Below are 17161 nucleotides of genomic sequence, written 5' to 3'. Positions count from 1 at the left end.
TATGCATTGGGAGCTTCATAGCTTTCAATGGCTGCACTTAAGATTACTGTTCTTTAGAATGATGACTCACACTTCATTATCTGTCTGATGCACCAATCTGTGTTTGGTAGATGCCAGGAAAATGCTACCTTCTGGAATTAACAGTATCTAGTGTAAAGTCTGGTAGAAGAGGGATCATGGTAGGGTTTGGAGCTAAGTCCTTTGGTGCCAGTGAAGGGTCCTGTTAATACTGTGGCTTACAAATGCATTTTAGACAATTGTGCACTTCAGCTTGGGAAGTCCTTTTTATGTTCCAGCATGACTGTGCCCCTGTGTATAAAGTCAGGGCACATGGAGGAACTTGAGTGGCCTGCACAGAGCCCTGATCCTAACCCTACCGAACACCTTTGGGATAAATTAGAATGCTGATTGTGAGCAAGGTCTTCTTGTCCAGCACCAGTACCTGACCACACAGATTCTGTTTTGGCTGAATGGGAAAATGTCCTACAGACACACTTGAAAACTTCTGGAAAGGAAAGAGCAAGCTGTTTTAGCCACATTGCTAGGCCAACTCCATATTAATGCAGATGGTCTTGGAATGAGAATGTTCACCAAGCTTATATAGGTGTGATAGTCAGGTGTCTATATACTTTTCTCCATAGTATGTTCTTGAAATGTTCAATAGGGTTGAGGTCAGGGCTGTATCAAGGCCACTAAAGTTCTTCCATATCTTTATGGACCTGGCACAGTCCAAAGAAGCACAGTCATGTAGGGACTAAAAGGATCTTCAACAAAGTTGGAAGCATACAATTGTCTTAAATGCCTCTGTCTGCTGCAGCGCTACCAAGACCCTTCTTTCACTGGAACAAAGGAGCCTATCCCAAACCCTGCCATGATCCTTTATTCTACAAGTTTTACAGTGGGTACTATACAATCCAGACAGTAGTGTTTTCCTGGCATTTTGCCAAACCCAGATTGGCCCACACAGATTGACAGATAGTGAAGCATAAGTCATCACTCTACTTTTCCACTGCACCAGAATCCAATGGCAGCATGCTTTACAACACTTCAGCAGACGCTTGGCATTGCACATAGTGATTTTAGACTTGCATGCAGCTGTTCAGCTAAGTAAACCCATTTCATGAAGTTCCCAGTACTCAAATTTTGTGCTAATGAGAAGACGCCTAGTTTTATGCACTTCAGCACTCGGCTATCATGCTGTGTAAGTTCGCATGGTTTACCACTTCATGGCTGAGCAGTTATTGCTCTTTGATGCTTCTATTTCACAATAATAGCACTTACAGTTGACCAGGGTAGATCAATGAGCTCTGTAACAAATATAAAATCAGCTGTAAGTTTAGAGTGCCGATTCTTAAAAACTGTTATGAAACACTGAAAAATCTTCATTTACATGTTTAATTATTCCATCCATCCAGGTTTGGGCCAGTCCTAGCAAACATCAAGCGTGTGACAGGAACAATCCCTGAAAGGGGTGCCAGCTCATTGCTATTGCTGCACCATCGTACCCTCACATATTTAATTTTTAACAGTATACATTATTTATATAAAGTTAACAATTTATCTGTTAAATGTAATATGCATACTTTAGTGGATTTTATCATAAAAATGATATCAAGTATGAATGCTAGTATTCTAACAGCACACAGTTCAAATATGATAGCTCTTGGAAATCTAACTTGACTTAAAAGCCAGTCTTCATCATCTGTAATACATGCTCTCTTCTATTGAACTCAATTGAATTCCTTTATTGTTATTGTATGATACAATGAGATTCAATATGCAAATCCTCCAAAAAAATTTATTTTCCCATAAAATAGCAATAATAATAATATGATAAATAATAATGAAAAATATACAATATGAAAGCATAAGTACAATATACATGTACATACGGTGCAGATAATGCAGATGGTTCATAAAGTGGCTCAAGTTGTGCAATATTACAGTTGTAGTTCAAGTTTAAAGTGTGGTAATTTTATTTATAAGTATAATTAGTTCTACCGGGAGCACTTGATGGACTAATTGAGTGCGTTTAGATCTCTTAGGACGAAACTGTTTCTGAACTGCGAGGTCCCTGCAGAAAAGGCTGTGAAGCATTTGCCGGATGGGAAAAGCTCAAATAGACTGTGTTCATGGCTGAGTAGAAATTCACGCAGATGTTGGTGGCTTTCTTTATACAGCATGTGCTATAAATGTCCTCCTACACCTGGAAGCTGTATCACAATATTTCTCTGTGCTCTCGACACAACCCACTGTAGAGCTGTGAGTCCACAGTTAGATGTAGTGAGTTAAAATACTCTGAGTGGTGCACTGAGAGTAACAACGCTAAACCAGCTATGGTATTTGGAATAGCTTGTTCATTTTGTTCACCATTATATTGTTAAAGAATGATTACAATCAAATGAATTACATTTGTAGACAATATGCAATTAATTTCAGTGCATTTGATAAACCCACGTCATTGATGCTAATCTCAAAAAAGGGAGACCACACTGAACAGTAGCACTGCTTTGATGCTGGGTGCCTCCAATTTGCAAAACTGAGCAGAAAACATGTGTACGCAAGGTCTGAGGCTGGTGTGAAACTGTGCGTGGCTTTACGCCATGTTTAGTTTTAATATATTGCAATGTGAGCATGGAATTGGGTGCACACAACATTTGTGTGCATATGCTCCGTTTATGCACAAGATCTTGTGCCATGATGGAGTTGCTGATAGATGGCATTTCTCCAAAGCACATTTAAGTAGTTTATCAGGCATCACTGGAGCTCGACAGAGGGAGTTAGTATGGACATCTATCAGTTCAGTTTGCCACAGGTGGAATGCAATCAAGTTCTGGATATATCTCAAGGAGAATTAATGCAAACAGGAGGCGCATGAGGACAATTTAGAAGGTCACAGCAAATGGTCAGAATGCTTCTACAAGTAAAGATATTTCCATTTTTGTTTTTCCTTATAAATTTGCAAAACTTTCTGAAAACCTCTTTACTCTGTCATTATGGTTTATGGGGTTTAGATTGATGGGGAAAATGTCAAATTAATCCTTTAAAATTAAATCTCCAAAACAATAAAGTGAGCAGGAAGTAAAGGGGTCTGAAGACTTCCTCAATCCCCTGTGTATAGTTTAATTTTCAGGATTTGCCTCTCTACTTTTTTTTTTAATTTATGATTATATTTTTGTGTTTTTGTTACAGAACATTACAGATTATTCCTGTTTGGTTTTAAGTCCCAATTATTTCATATTTAATGTACTGAATTTCATTTTTGAAGTCAGACTGCAGTACCCCTAACTAGTTTTCTTGTCTTAATTTTCAGATCAGAAGATAAAGAAGACAACTTAGTTAGCATTTTCATATACTATATCATTTAGTTTAATGTTTTTTGTTCATTAAATCATATAATTTGAAACTTTTACAATTTCTATCTGATTAAATTAGATTTGAGGGGAAAATGTTATTTTTTTAATAGAAACAAAATATGATTAGCAGTAAAAAAATAGATTCTCTATCAGGGTGGCACGATTAAAGCACACACAGCCATACTTCAAGGAATAAAAAGCACAAAGTGGCAAATGCATTCACATTCAAGGTATTACTGCTTTTTATGCTGTGTAGTCACAATGGATGCAAAAACATCTTCCCAATGGTCCAGTTGGTGATTTACTCAGACAATCGCTGTTTATAAAAGAGTAAGGATTTAAAAAGATTAGACCGTATTAGCTTTACATTCTGAGTCTCGTAATCACATGCCCACGACTTGCAGATGCTTGCTCTAGAAAATGCATATGATGAAAGGCAACACCAAACTGTGGAATTTGTGAGACAGGACTTTTGGTGATCTTCCAGTGATTAACAATTCTGTAGGAGCTTGACATTGATATTTTCAGAAAACAGTGAATTTATATCACCCCTACAAATCCAGAACTGCCTGGCTTAATAGCTGCTTGTAGTAGTTACTACCTGCATATGGTCAGGTTCTGCTTTTAGACTTTTTATACATAATGCAGTTTTAAACATTCCACTTTACAGTTAGCCCTTAATTTATGATTTTCTGTTGACTCTCCATTTGTGTGTAGTGTTTCTCCTTGTGTTACAGTGCCTTGTGAAAGTATTCATTCCCCTAGGTGTTTGTCCTGTTTTGTTACATTATAATCTGAAATTAAAATGGATTTTCATTAGGATTTTACTAGGGGACACTTCACCCTGCTTGCTTCGCTCAGGCGGGCACTATATGCCAGCCACTTTGTATCTCTGCCACTCGCGTATGTGGATTTCATTTTCACCAAATAACAAATCTTTTAATTCTCGCGGATATGCCTCTTCTTTGGGAAGAAGCGCTACTTTTCCCTGATGACAATATGAATCAGAAAATCTACAGGTCTCTGACTTAAAGTTTAAAGCTGAACAATATCTACCTACTTCTGTCATATCACGTACCGTATATACTCGCAGATAAGTTCTCCCGCAGATAAGTCAGGACTTGATTTTACCGTATGGTTTCTGGTATTTTATAATGTCGGTCGTATAACTCGAATGTGGAAAACTCACGCTATTGATTGTAGAGATTATGATATGCTAACGCCTGCCCACCTGAGAGAGTAACCACGGAGCACACGGCCTTTTTTTCTATGTGGGTGCTGCAATGCGCTGTATCAGTGTGGGCTCCTAACCCCTTTTTCTCTCTATTGTGCCTACGTGACCACACGGTAATACCCAAACTATTCCAAAGTGACGTTTGCACTGTTTTGTGTTTTTTTATATCTCACACCCTCATACACCTTTATTGTAAGAACATCCCTTATCTACGATGGAGTGTTCAATCGAAAGAAAATATGAAGTTGGTTTTAAATTAAATGTCATTGAAGTAGTGAAAGAAATTGGTAACTGTGCTGCTGCAACAAAATTCGATACGTCTGAGAAACTGATGTGAGATTGAAGGAGGCAAGAAGATATAAACAACAAAAAAAAACAATTTAAATGTCGAATTTTTGAATGGGTGTATACGCAGGTATATGCTTTCTGTAGGCCTATATGTGGAGAAATTATTACCAAGTAGGGTGTATCCTACCTGAAATTGTGAAGTGTGTTTTCTCCCCTGCACTTTCTAGCAGTTTTAGTTTAATACCATTTTTACACTTGAGCACTACACAACTCTGTCTACTTCAAGTGTACAGAACAAAACCCAACTATCGTCTCCAAGGACCCATAGCAGAAAGGAACCGAGGCATTCAAGAGACCAACAAAAAGAGAAAATGTTTCTTTAAAGAAGTCACATGGGCCATAAACATGGGAAGATATCCATTTTGAAAACAAATGTGGATTAACAGTTTTACCTATTAACTCAGTAATGTTGACCATTGATGTGTTCATCGATATGAGCAGTGCTGATGAATGAGATGGCACTGTGGTAATTCAAGTCTGAATACTGGCTGAGAGCAGTATACAGTCGTTGTCAAAAGTTTTGAGAATCACCCAAGTGTTGGTTTTTACAAAGTTTCTGCTTCAGTGATTTTAAATCTTTTTGTCAGATGTTCCTGTGATAGACTAAACTAGAATTACAAACATTTAATAAGTTCCAAAGGCTTTTATTGACAATTCCATGAAGTTTATGCAAAGAGTTCATATTTGCAGTGTTGGCCCTTCTTTCTTTTTCAAGACCTCTTAATTCACCCTGGCAGGCTGGCAATCAACTTCTAGGCCTAATCCCGATTGATGGCAGCTGCCCATTCCTGCATAATTAAAATTGGTGGATTTTCGTTTGTCCACCCACCTCTTGAGGATTCTCAATGGGATTAAGGTCTGTGGAGTCTCCTGGCCATGGACCCCAAATGTCGATGTTTTGTTCCCCGAGCCACATAGTTACCACTTTTTCGTTGTGACCCGGTGCTCCACCATGCTGCCATTCTTGAGCAACCTCTGCACTGGTGGGGCCCCAATCCTGAGCCATGAATAAAGAATGGGACCAGAACATCCTCAGAGAGCAACTTCTACCAACCATCCAAGAACAGTTTGGTGACCAACAATGAACAATCCAGCATGATGGAGCACCAGCCATGAAGAAAATGTGAGAATGTGAGTATGTGAATTTCCCCCTTGGGATTAATAAAGTATCTATCTATCTATCTATCTATCTATCTATCTATCTATCTATCTATCTATCTATCTATCTATCTATCTATCTATCTATCTATCTATCTATCTATCTATCTATCTATCTATCTATCTATCTATCTATCTATCTATCTATCTATCTATCTATCATATAGTGCCTTTCACATCTATCTATCTATCTATCTATCTATCTATCTATCTATCTATCTATCTATCTATCTATCTATCTATCTATCTATCTATCTATCTATCTATCTATCTATCTATCTATCTATCTATCTATCTATCTATCTATCATATAGTGCCTTTCACATCTATCTATCTATCTATCTATCTATCTATCTATCTATCTATCTATCTATCTATCTATCTATCTATCTATCTATCTATCTATCTATCTATCTATCTATCTATCTATCTATCTATCTATCTACAGTGCATCCAGAAAGTATTCCCAGCGCATCACTTTTTCCACATTTTGTTATGTTACAGCCTTATTCCAAAATGGATTAAATTCAGTTTTTCCCTCAGAATTCTACACACAACACCCCATAATGACAACGTGAAAAAAGTTTACTTGAGGTTTTTGCCAATTTATTAAAAATAAAAAAACTGAGAAATCCCATGTCCATAAGTATTCACAGCCTTTGCTCAATACTTTGTCGATGCCCCTTTGGCAGCAATTCCAGCCTCAAGTCTTGTTGAATATGATGCCACAAGCTTGGCGCACCGATCCTTTGCCAGTATCGCCCATTCCTCTTTGCAGCACCTCTCAAGCTTCATCAGGTTGGATGGGAAGTGTCGGTGCACAGCCATTTTAAGATCTCTCCAGAGATGTTCAATCGGATTCAAGTCTGGGTTCTGGCTGGGCCACTCAAGGACATTCACATAGTTGTCCTGAAGCCACTCTGTTGATATCTTGGCTATGTGCTTAGGGTCGTTGTCCTGCTGAAAGATGAACCGTCGCCCCAGTCTGAGGTCATGAGCGCTCTGGAGCAGGTTTTCATCCAGGATGTCTCTGTACATTGCTGCAGTCATCTTTCCCTTTATCCCGACTAGTCTCCCAGTCCCTGCCGCTGAAAAACATCCTCACAGCAGATACGGAGAGCTTTAGTGACGGATGGCAACTAACAGCGGAAAACGGTGTTCAAAATTCAAATCTCTGTTATTAAAAAAAAATCTTGGGAGGGAGACTAGGGAGATGAGACGTGATCTTCTCGGAAGACAATTTGATGTACCGTGAGAGACACTTTAACGTCACAAAAGACAAGGCAGTGAGACAACATTTTAAAACAAGTACACGGACATCTAACCTAGCAGTTGTTGGAATGCTTTTGGCAGACACACTTCATGTGCTCCCAGCCTTTAAAACAACGACAAGCAACAAGAAGAACAGCAGCAAGCCAGCAGATAATCCGACTGCTTCTCCTTAGCATACGTTCAGCCACCCCACTGCCCCCCCACACACACAACATGAGCAGCATTAAACGTCCTGCGAGAAAGAGATTTAACCACCCCCAGCGCCAGAAATAAAGGACAAGTATTGTTTTCACAAAGTTTTAAAGTAAAAGTGAAAATAATGCATATGTAACAATTCCCATGAAAATAATAATCTCTTTAAATTGTATATCCGGCAAACCAAACCTGGCGGTGGCGAGCAAAACGAGCAGGGGTAGTATAAATGGACAAGGACCTTAGCAGAATAAAATGAACAGACTTTTCAGACATTTTACTGGTTATGTGAGACTGAAACAGGGAGTGCTGCTTCACTGAGAGCCTGCCTTGACCTCAGTTAACCACCAGATGTCGCTGTTCATACTGGGGCTGAGGCTTCAAAGCTTCGAATCTTTATCGGCACAAATAGAAAGAAAGCCTCAAAGCTTCATGAGGCTTCATTTACTCATCGCTAAATATATGTAATGTGAAACGGTTCAATATTGTGTTGATGCAGGGATTCCCAAACGCGGTGCTGGAGACCCTCTGTCTCTGCAGGTTTTTGAATATACTGAGCTCATTTAATTAGCTGTTTTTTATTTTTCTTTTATTCTACGTTCAGAAAAGCACAGCAGCATGATCTTTACATTTGTAAGACATTCAGAAATATTTCTATTTTTGCTATAGATTTAAATGCTGAGCTCTGTTTTGTTAATTTCATTATACTTCACCCTTTCTTTGTGCAGTTTGCTACGGAAGCCGAGAGAGGATGTGCAATATCGTTATCCATCCATCCATCCATCCTCTTCCGCTTATCTGAGGTCGGGTCATGGGGGCAGCAGCTTGAGCAGAGATACCCAGACTTCCCTCTCCCCGGCCACTTCTTCTAGCTCTTCCGGGAGAATCCTGAGGCATTCCCAGGCCAGCCAGGAGACATAGTCTCTCCAGCATGTCCTGGGTCTTCCCCGGGGTCTCCTTATCGTGGTGGAGGGGTTTGCATGTCCCAGTGATCCTAGGAGCTCTGTTGTCTGGGGCTTTATGCCCCTGATAGGGCCACCCAAGGTAAACTGTTCCTAGGAGAGGGATGAGACAAAGTGCAGTTCAAAACAACCTCCTATGATGAATAAAAACTTTGGACGACGTTTTCCCTTGCCCGGACGCGTGTCACCGGGGCCCCTCTCTGGAGCTAGGCCTGGAGGTGGGGCTCGATGGCGAGCGCCTGGTGGCCGGGCTTGCTCCCATGGGGCTCGGCCGGGCACAGCCCGAAGAGGCAACGTGGGTCCAACGTGGGAGGGGCTAAGTAGGTCGGGTGCAGTGTGAGTTGGGTGGTGGCCGAAGGCGGGGACCTTGGCGGTCCGATCCTCGACTACAGAAGCAATATCGTTATTTTTTTTTAATTGTTTCCTCGAGATAATAGACTAATTTTATCGAGATCTCGAGAAAACAAACTTTGTTTTCTCAAGATAACGGAATCATTTTATTGAGATCTCGATAAAACATAAGATCTTGTTTTCTCAAAATTATGAAATAATTGTATCTAACATTTAAGAAGATGGTTAGCAAAGCTTCAGCTTTATAGGCGTCACAATCTAAACTAGCCTGATGACAGGAGCAAAGGTTAAGTTTTGTTTTCTCAAGATCGTGATAAAATTATTCCGTTATCTCAAGAAAACTAATTTTCATTTTCTCAGCATCTCGATAAAATTAGTCTGTTATCTCGAGGAGACAATTAAAAAATAATATCGATATTGGATGTCCTCTCTCTGCTTCCATTGTTTGTTCCCTTTGTTGTATCATATTAGTAACTAGCCGACGCCCGCCGTGTAAGAATAGGAATGGAAAACGGTGAGAAAGGAATTCAGAAATCAAGAAGAAATAAATACTTCTTGAAAGACGCAGTTGTGAATAAGTGTTTTGGTGGAGAAGACAGATAATGAGTCGAAAGATCTGACCCTAAAAAAGCCACGTACAACTGACCGTGGCTGAAGACTGTTATCAGGTCTGTGCTCTGGTCTTTGGGTACCGACAGTGCATGTAGAATTTCCGGCCAAGCAGGATTACATGTGAAAGTGATAAAAAAATCAGGCTATCCGAATTTACGTACTATGGCCATGGCATCCTGATAGTTTTGTTGCATGTATCTTGGACTTCCTGGAAATGTGGACGGTAATATGATCATTTTGCCTACACGTACGTTGTTATTTTCAGCGTTTGGTTGCAGTGTGACTGTTAGTCCTTTTTATTGTTCCACGCGCAGATCTTGTTGATCTAATCTGAGAAAGTTGAGACGCGCGCCCTCTGTTTTAACATACGCATCTACGACGTACTGTTGGAATAGTTTGCCGCTGGAGTGCAAAATACTACATGTATTCCTCATTGCTAATCTGTATGCGTAAAATTGGCATTGAGTGAGCCTTATTCGCTTGGCAGTTCTTTTATCGGGAACATGTTGTAAATCTTTGTGCCAACCAATGTCTCCATAAGGGAATAAAAGTGGGTAAACCATAGGATCGCAATTCATATTGAGTGTGGAAATCTGTTTACAGGAGCTGCCTATGGGATAGATACAAATGTCCCTTTCGGCAGGCGGTTTGCCATCTTCTCCGACGAAAATCACTGCAACATCGGTGTGACATGTCGGGGCATTGTATCGTCGTAAATCCTGCCTATGGTTGTCCTTGAAAACCATTCGTACAGATGCTGTTGGATTGGACTAAGAGATTTCATGCTTGTGTTTGTATGATTTAGCGAAGGGGTTGATGGTTCTGAGCATGGAATCTAGCTGGAGAAGTACATTTTTGCTGCATGCAGAGTTTGCTTTATTTTGTAAGCTACTTCAGTATCTTGCGCTGTGTCAGAAACATACAACTGTCCATATCCTGGAGAGGTAGAAGTGTTAGAGTACAGTGGAGAGATTTGGTGATAAATTTGGCCGTGTATTTTAAAACAGTATGGTCCGTGGCCAGGAGGTTGAGTTATCTGTGCACCCATGGAAACAAACGCTAGAGAAGACTTGTATTCTCGATTGTGGTCACGATAATTTTTAGCTTCTGATGTTTGCTGTGTAAGAAGCTGTTCTAAAGACACAGGTGGCTCCCGCAAAAGTGGTAAAGCTACTTTACTGGTGGTGAGAGTGCATTGCCTTTGTCAACCGTTTGTGTCAAGAAATAACCCACTGATAGGAACAGGCAGTTGCCGGATTCTGGAATAGAGATAACGTTGTACAAAAACCCGTCAACAGAGAAGATACTGTCGTTCATTTTATAACAAAGGCTTAGGAAACAACCATCGCAGTATAACGAAAATAGCAAAGTTTATGGGAGGCCGCAGGCAGCGTGGCAAAGGGTTTGGAGGAGGACGAACAGGAATCGAGAAATGCCATGTCGGCTGCGTGTGGGCAGGACTGGTTTTGAAGTGGAAGAAGGACGAACCAGAAGAGAAGTATATATAAGAGATAATTAAAAACGAGCAGAGCAGAGCAGACATCCAGACAAACAACACTGAATTATCAAAGGCTACAACTACTTTAGCGTCAGACCCACTAATTAGTAAATAATGGATTAATTACACAAGTAGAACACATGGAAAAGTAGAATGAAAATCAAGATGAAAATATTGTTTAAAAGAATAAAAAAAAGACATTTTTCCATTTATTAATAATTTTATTTTTTACGAAACTTAGTTTTCTAATTTCTATATAGTTCCCAAAACACATTATAATCTGCAGATACTGTAACAGAGATGTGAGGTTAGTTAAGTATAAAGCTAACAATACTGAGTAAATGTTTATTTACTCTGTGCAGCACTAGGGTGTTGCACCGTGTTAGCCATTGTGAATGTAATGAGATGTCAAGCAGAATGACGCCTTTTATTGGCTAACTGAACAGATTACAATATGCAAAGCTTTCGAGGCAACTCAGGCCCCTTCTTCAGGCCTGTGCATAATGGATAGGGTCCTTTATTCATAAACAGTGCCCTCCACAATGTTTGGGACAAAGACACACGACCTCCAAATGCCACCCACCACCACCCCAACACACCTTCGGGTATGTCAGCTTGTCTAGGCATTGGGCTAATTTTTTGGGGGAAAATTTGTTATTTTAAAGCTCTCCTTGGGCTATATATTTTTAAGAATCTAGCCATCTTGGCTTCCAGTCAGTAGCAGTTAGCGGAGGTGAAAACATCAAAATGTTCAAGCTGGTGTAACTACTGTCGAGATAAAATTGATACAGTACAGTACGGTGCCGTAAATTCTGTGGCACTGAATATTTTTTCATTTTAAGATAGATGAGTTTGCAAATTCGCTAATACTTTTCAAAGGGTGATTTTTTAATTTTAAAACTGTGTACATGGTGTAGCAGTAGACGTTCTGATCCACCTCTTGAACCCTCAGGTACCACTCCAAACACCAGGTAAAAGTATAATTATTATTTATTGTATAATAACTATGTGCACAAAGCACCCTCCACTCCACACTACTCATATAAATACACTATCAATAACAAATCCTCCACTCCCAGACACTTCACCACCCTACCTCCCAGCTCAGCTCAGTGTACTAGGCTTTCCCAGAGTCCTTTATACCCCCTGACCCGGAGGTATTTCTGTTCCATTACCCACAAGTCCTTATTCCTTCCGGGACAGGGTAAACAGTCCTTATCTTCAACCCAGAAGCACGTCGTTTCTTCTTGTCATGTGACTATGACGCACTTCCGGATTATAGGGCACGTAAGAGTCCACGAGCCTCCCTACAGCGACTCCCGGTGGTCCCCAAGGTATCCTGCAGGGCTGTGCATAAAAACTACAAAGTCCATGAGGCCCTGCTGGAATTTGGGGCACGTCCACGCTGTCGGGAGAGCTCCTCCTAGCGGCCTGGGGGTGAGGGCCAGAAACTCTCGCCGGCCATCCATCACAATGGCTATATTCTTGAGATATCCATCCATCCATTATTCAACCCGCTAGATCCTAACTACAGGGTCATGGCTGGAGCCAATCCCAGCCAACACAGAGCGCAAGGCAGGAAACAAACCCCGGGCAGTGCGCCAGCCCACTGCAGGGCACGCATACACACACACACACCAAGCACACACACTAGGGACAATTTAGGATCACCAATGCACCTAACCTGCGAGTCTTTGGACTGTGGGAGGAAACCCACACAGACACGGGGAGAATATGCAAACTCACTGCGCCACCATTCTGCCCACCTCTCAGCAAAACTGGTTGAGGGGGTGAGATGTTTCATGCAGGCAGACGTATGACGGGATTTCACAATATGTGCTTTGTGCTTTATATGTGAATGCACGTTAACTCCTAAAAAAAAGATGGCTCACAAAAGAACAGATGGCAGCCAGAGAGAGTCGGTCAATCCATTTTACGATGTTACCTGAGGGGGTCCGTTTAGGAAAGTTAAGGGGGGGTGTGCTATGGACATGAGCAGTGGCGTTTATGTAACTCAAGTGGCGCTCACTCAAGAAAGTCTGTGTTATGGACACCTATGGGCACTGTTTTGGTAAACTAAAGAGACACGTGCCCCGGACACCAAGGGGGACCCCCCTGCTCCCAGACCCCTTATAACTGACAGATGTGCCATTTATGTAACTAAAGCAATTTGCCTTACAGGAAAAGTTGGAACTTTTCGATGCCATCAAGAAGAAAACATGCCATCGAGTTCAGCATTCCACAGTCAGCATTGTCGACTGTACACAAAGAAAGACTCCGCTATGTTCCTAAGCTCGTTAGTAGGAGCGGAGAGAAAGAAGAAAAGGTTGTGTTCTGAACTGTATTTAGTGCTTGTGACTCTGCTGTACCAGTGGGAGAACAGGTGAAGGCATCTCCCACAGGAAAATAAAAAACAGTGTGTGCTTGCACTGGTGTCTGTGTTGGGGTTGGGCAGCAGGAGCACCCCGGTATTGCACAATATATAAGATAATAAACTGTGAAAAAATGGGTTATTAAATAAATGATTATTCTTTATTTCTTAATTATTATGAAAAGTCATTGAAGGCATTTGGTAGTCTATTGGAGCCTACCAGCTATATCCAATAGAGCGCAACTGCAGCCCGCAATACCTGTGACAGCAAAGGGTTAACCAATAGGAAAAAGCTCAACCCATTGAACTTGATTGACAAGTGACGAAACCAACAGGGAAAGAGGCACTGGGAAATAAATAGTGCTGGCGTTTAAAACGGCATTTGGAAATGTCAGGCGGCCATTCTCTAACCCAATTAGTACTGAAAAGGGCCGCTGGAGCCTATCCCAGCTAGCATAGGGCGTAAAAGGTAGGGAACTGACCCTGGACAGTGCACCAGTCCATCGCAGGGAGAACACACACACACCAGGGACAAATTAAAATCGCCAATTCACCTAACCCACATGTGTTTGGACTATGGGAGGAAGCCGGGGTACCTGGCAAACATGTATACTCCATACAGGAAGGACCCGGGTTGCAATCCTGGTCTCCTTACTGCGAGACATCAGCTTGACCACTGTGGCATGCTACCGACTCAGAAATGTGCCATTTGGAAAAATTGCATTGTACAATTAAAACGGTCTTTAATAATAATAATAATAATAATAATACAGTCCTGATCAAAAGTTTAAGACCACTTGAAAAAGCAGGATGGGCCAAAAGAGTGATGTTATTCTCCTGGAAGAAGTCCCTTGTCCTGCGGGCATTGTGTACTGTAGCGTTGTCCTGTTGAAAAGCCCAGTCGTTACCACACAGACGAGGGCCCTCAGTCATGAGGAATGCTCTCTGCAACATCTGGACATAGCCAGCGGCCGTTTGACACCCCTGCACTTCCTGAAGCTCCATTGTTCCACTGAAGGAAAAAGCACCCCAGACCATTATGGCGCCCCCTCCACTGTGGCGCATAGAAAACATCTCAGGTGGGATCTGCTTGTCATGCCAGTAACGTTGGAAACCATCAGGACCATCAAGGTTAAATTTTTTCACATCAGAGAATAAAACTTTCTTCCACCTTTGAATGTCCCATGTTTGGTGCTCTCTTGCAAAGTCCAAACGAGCAGTTCTGTGGCGTTCAAGGAGACGAGGTCTTTGAAGACGTTTTTTGTTTTTGAAGCCTTTCAGTCTCAGATGCCGTCTGATGGTTATGGGGCTACAGTCAGCACCAGTAACGGCCTTAATTTGGGTCGAGGATCGTCCAGTGTCTTGACGGACAGCCAATTGGATCCTCCGGCTCAGTGCTGGTGAATTTTTTTTGGGTCTTCCACTTGACTTTTTTGTTCCATAACCCTCAGGATCATTTAAGAAATTCCAAATGACTGTCTTACTGTCTTACTGCGTCCCACCTCAGCAGCGATGGCGCGCTGTGAGAGACCCTGCTTATGCAGTTCAACAACCCGACCACGTTCAAAAAGGGAGAGTTTTTTTTGCCTTTGCCATCAGAACATGTGACTACCTGACAGAAAATGACAATGAATCCACATCTTTGCACAGATTTGGCCTTTTAAAGGCATGTGGTCCTAAAATTTTGATCAGCTGTAAAACAGCCTGTTTCAATTTAATCGTTATTTTCAATTAATTGAATGCTCAAAAACTGTTTTGTCTCACTCCCATTTCTTCTTGTTGCATGTTGAAGCTCTACTTGGAACCTTGTTAAGATCCAACCATGCAAAATATGATTTTTTGCCATTTTTCAAGTGGTCTTAAACTTTTGATCAGGACTGTATTAATAATATTGTATTTCATAATAATTGGATGACTTCTCATAATAATTTGAATGATAATGGTATTCCACACATTCTAATGGATTCTTACCTCTGATGAATCCTCAGTTTTTGAAACTGAGCTTAGAAGATCCTAACTGCAAGCCGCAATGCCTACGACGTCAGAGTGAGTACTTCATATGTAACAATACTTTTACTTTGATACTTATCGGACTTTTTTTTTCTATTGCTAATATTGCTGGCTGGATTCACAGGGTTCGATCCATGAAGCTTCTCACATACTGCACATCGCTAAGTCAGTTTTTATATTTAATAAAACATTTTTCCCCCCACGTCTGGTGACTCGTTTTATTCATTTTTAACCTCCAAACATAAAAGAAAATGTTTTAAATTTCAAATAACTATTTACTTAAACTTGTTTTCAGATTATAATAACCAATGGCATCAGAGCACACTTGTTTTTGGATTCTTGCGTTTTTTGACCACATTGGAAACCTCGACTTTATTAGAAGAAAATGGAATTCTGTCACAGACAGTAGTATTGTACAGATTCATTGGATTAGTCCGAGATGAATGAGAGACAGTTTGACTACTACTACTGTATGAAGAAAACTGTGCTTTACACTCGCAGAATGTGGACATTTTTGATATGAGAAAAAAATTCATGTTAATTACTGAAAAACCAAAACTAAATATAAACAAAAAAAGAATGAAAAATAATATTAAAATGGTAAAAAAAACTAAAATTAGCAGATAGCGATGAAGTAAAACTAAAAAATATTGTAAAATTGGAAAAATACTCGAATGATGGCATGATGAGGGTAGAGAATTTTTCATTGATACGTGAAAGTTATTTCTCTCATTTGAAATGTTTCCTGCCTTTTCTTGGGATTCATCAAAGCAGCTAACAATACCGTCCCACCATTCTTGGTGTCTGCTACGTATCCAGATTCATTTTTAATTGAAGAAAAATGTAATGCCATATTCCTTCTCCCCTGACACACCCTGCTTCATAAACAAGCTCTTCTAAATTGCGGAAAATTGAAGAATCTAAGCAGAAATTACATGTGAGAATCTATTTTAAATATTCCCAACTCATGTGCAATGCATACTCTCCACTTTAGTTAATAATTGGGTCCATAAACGCTCAGGCCATGTCTAGGCTGTGTGATGTAAAGGCCACTGACGTCACATCAGATTTCTTCACCAGGTCTGATTTAGGTATTGAAACCTGAGGTAGTATCACTGTCCATCTTTATGAATAACTGTCATTCCTGTTACATCATTTGTTTAATTTCCATCTTGTTAACTGCTGTTGGTATGGATACATATAACCTTAATAAGTTCTCATGCATCAAATGATGCAGGCAGCACAGTGGTTGGAGCTTCTGCCTCCCAGCTTGACATGTCATGAGTCTATGTCCAAGCTTGGGCACTTCCTGTGTGAGATTTGTATGGCTTCCTGTGTCTCTGTGTGTCTTTCCTCCCACATTGCAAAGACAATCATGCTAGTTAATGGCCAATTCTACATTGCCATGGGTTGGACTGACACCTGCCCAGCCTTGCTCCCTCCATACATCTAATGCACCTGGGCAGCTCCTCCTCAGCAAAACTCAATTTGAAAAGCCTGGTTAGAAAATGGAAGGAATTTAGAGTCACCAGTCCGTAATTTTGCTAATTAAAGGACTTAATTCTATTATGACCTCCATACTCTATAGAAGTGGTGTTTTTGACATGAAAATTGTGATGTACGGTGCCCTCCATGGTGTTTGAGACAAAGACACAGTTTTCCTATGATTCCCCCCACTGCTCCACAGTTTAAAATTATAAATCAAACAATTCAGACTTTGTGAATCAAGTGCTCACTGCAGACTTTCATTTAAGGGGATTTGCAGATATTTCAGTCACATTCTGTAGAAATTATGGC

The 17161-nt window shown here is 40.6% G+C and overlaps 2 protein-coding genes across 8 annotated transcripts in view; one reads left to right on the top strand and one right to left on the bottom strand.

Moving 5' to 3' along the window:
* The window catches only part of LOC114641109 (CD276 antigen homolog), a 745815-nt gene extending 742400 nt beyond the window's left edge, over positions 1-3415 (top strand). For both annotated transcript variants that reach the window (XM_051926025.1, XM_051926022.1), the window contains exon 5: positions 3314-3415. The gene's annotated coding sequence lies outside the window, so the exon portion shown is untranslated. The remainder of the gene's footprint in view (positions 1-3313) is intronic.
* Positions 1-17161, bottom strand: part of LOC114641108 (CD276 antigen homolog) — a 722545-nt gene that overhangs the window by 657895 nt on the left and 47489 nt on the right. The window lies entirely within an intron of this gene.

The sequence above is a fragment of the Erpetoichthys calabaricus genome, chromosome 4 (genome assembly GCF_900747795.2).
Source record: "Erpetoichthys calabaricus chromosome 4, fErpCal1.3, whole genome shotgun sequence".
Lineage (NCBI taxonomy): Eukaryota > Metazoa > Chordata > Cladistia > Polypteriformes > Polypteridae > Erpetoichthys > Erpetoichthys calabaricus.
Note: the sequence above shows the minus strand (reverse complement) of the source record. Positions and strands in the feature narration are given on the sequence as shown.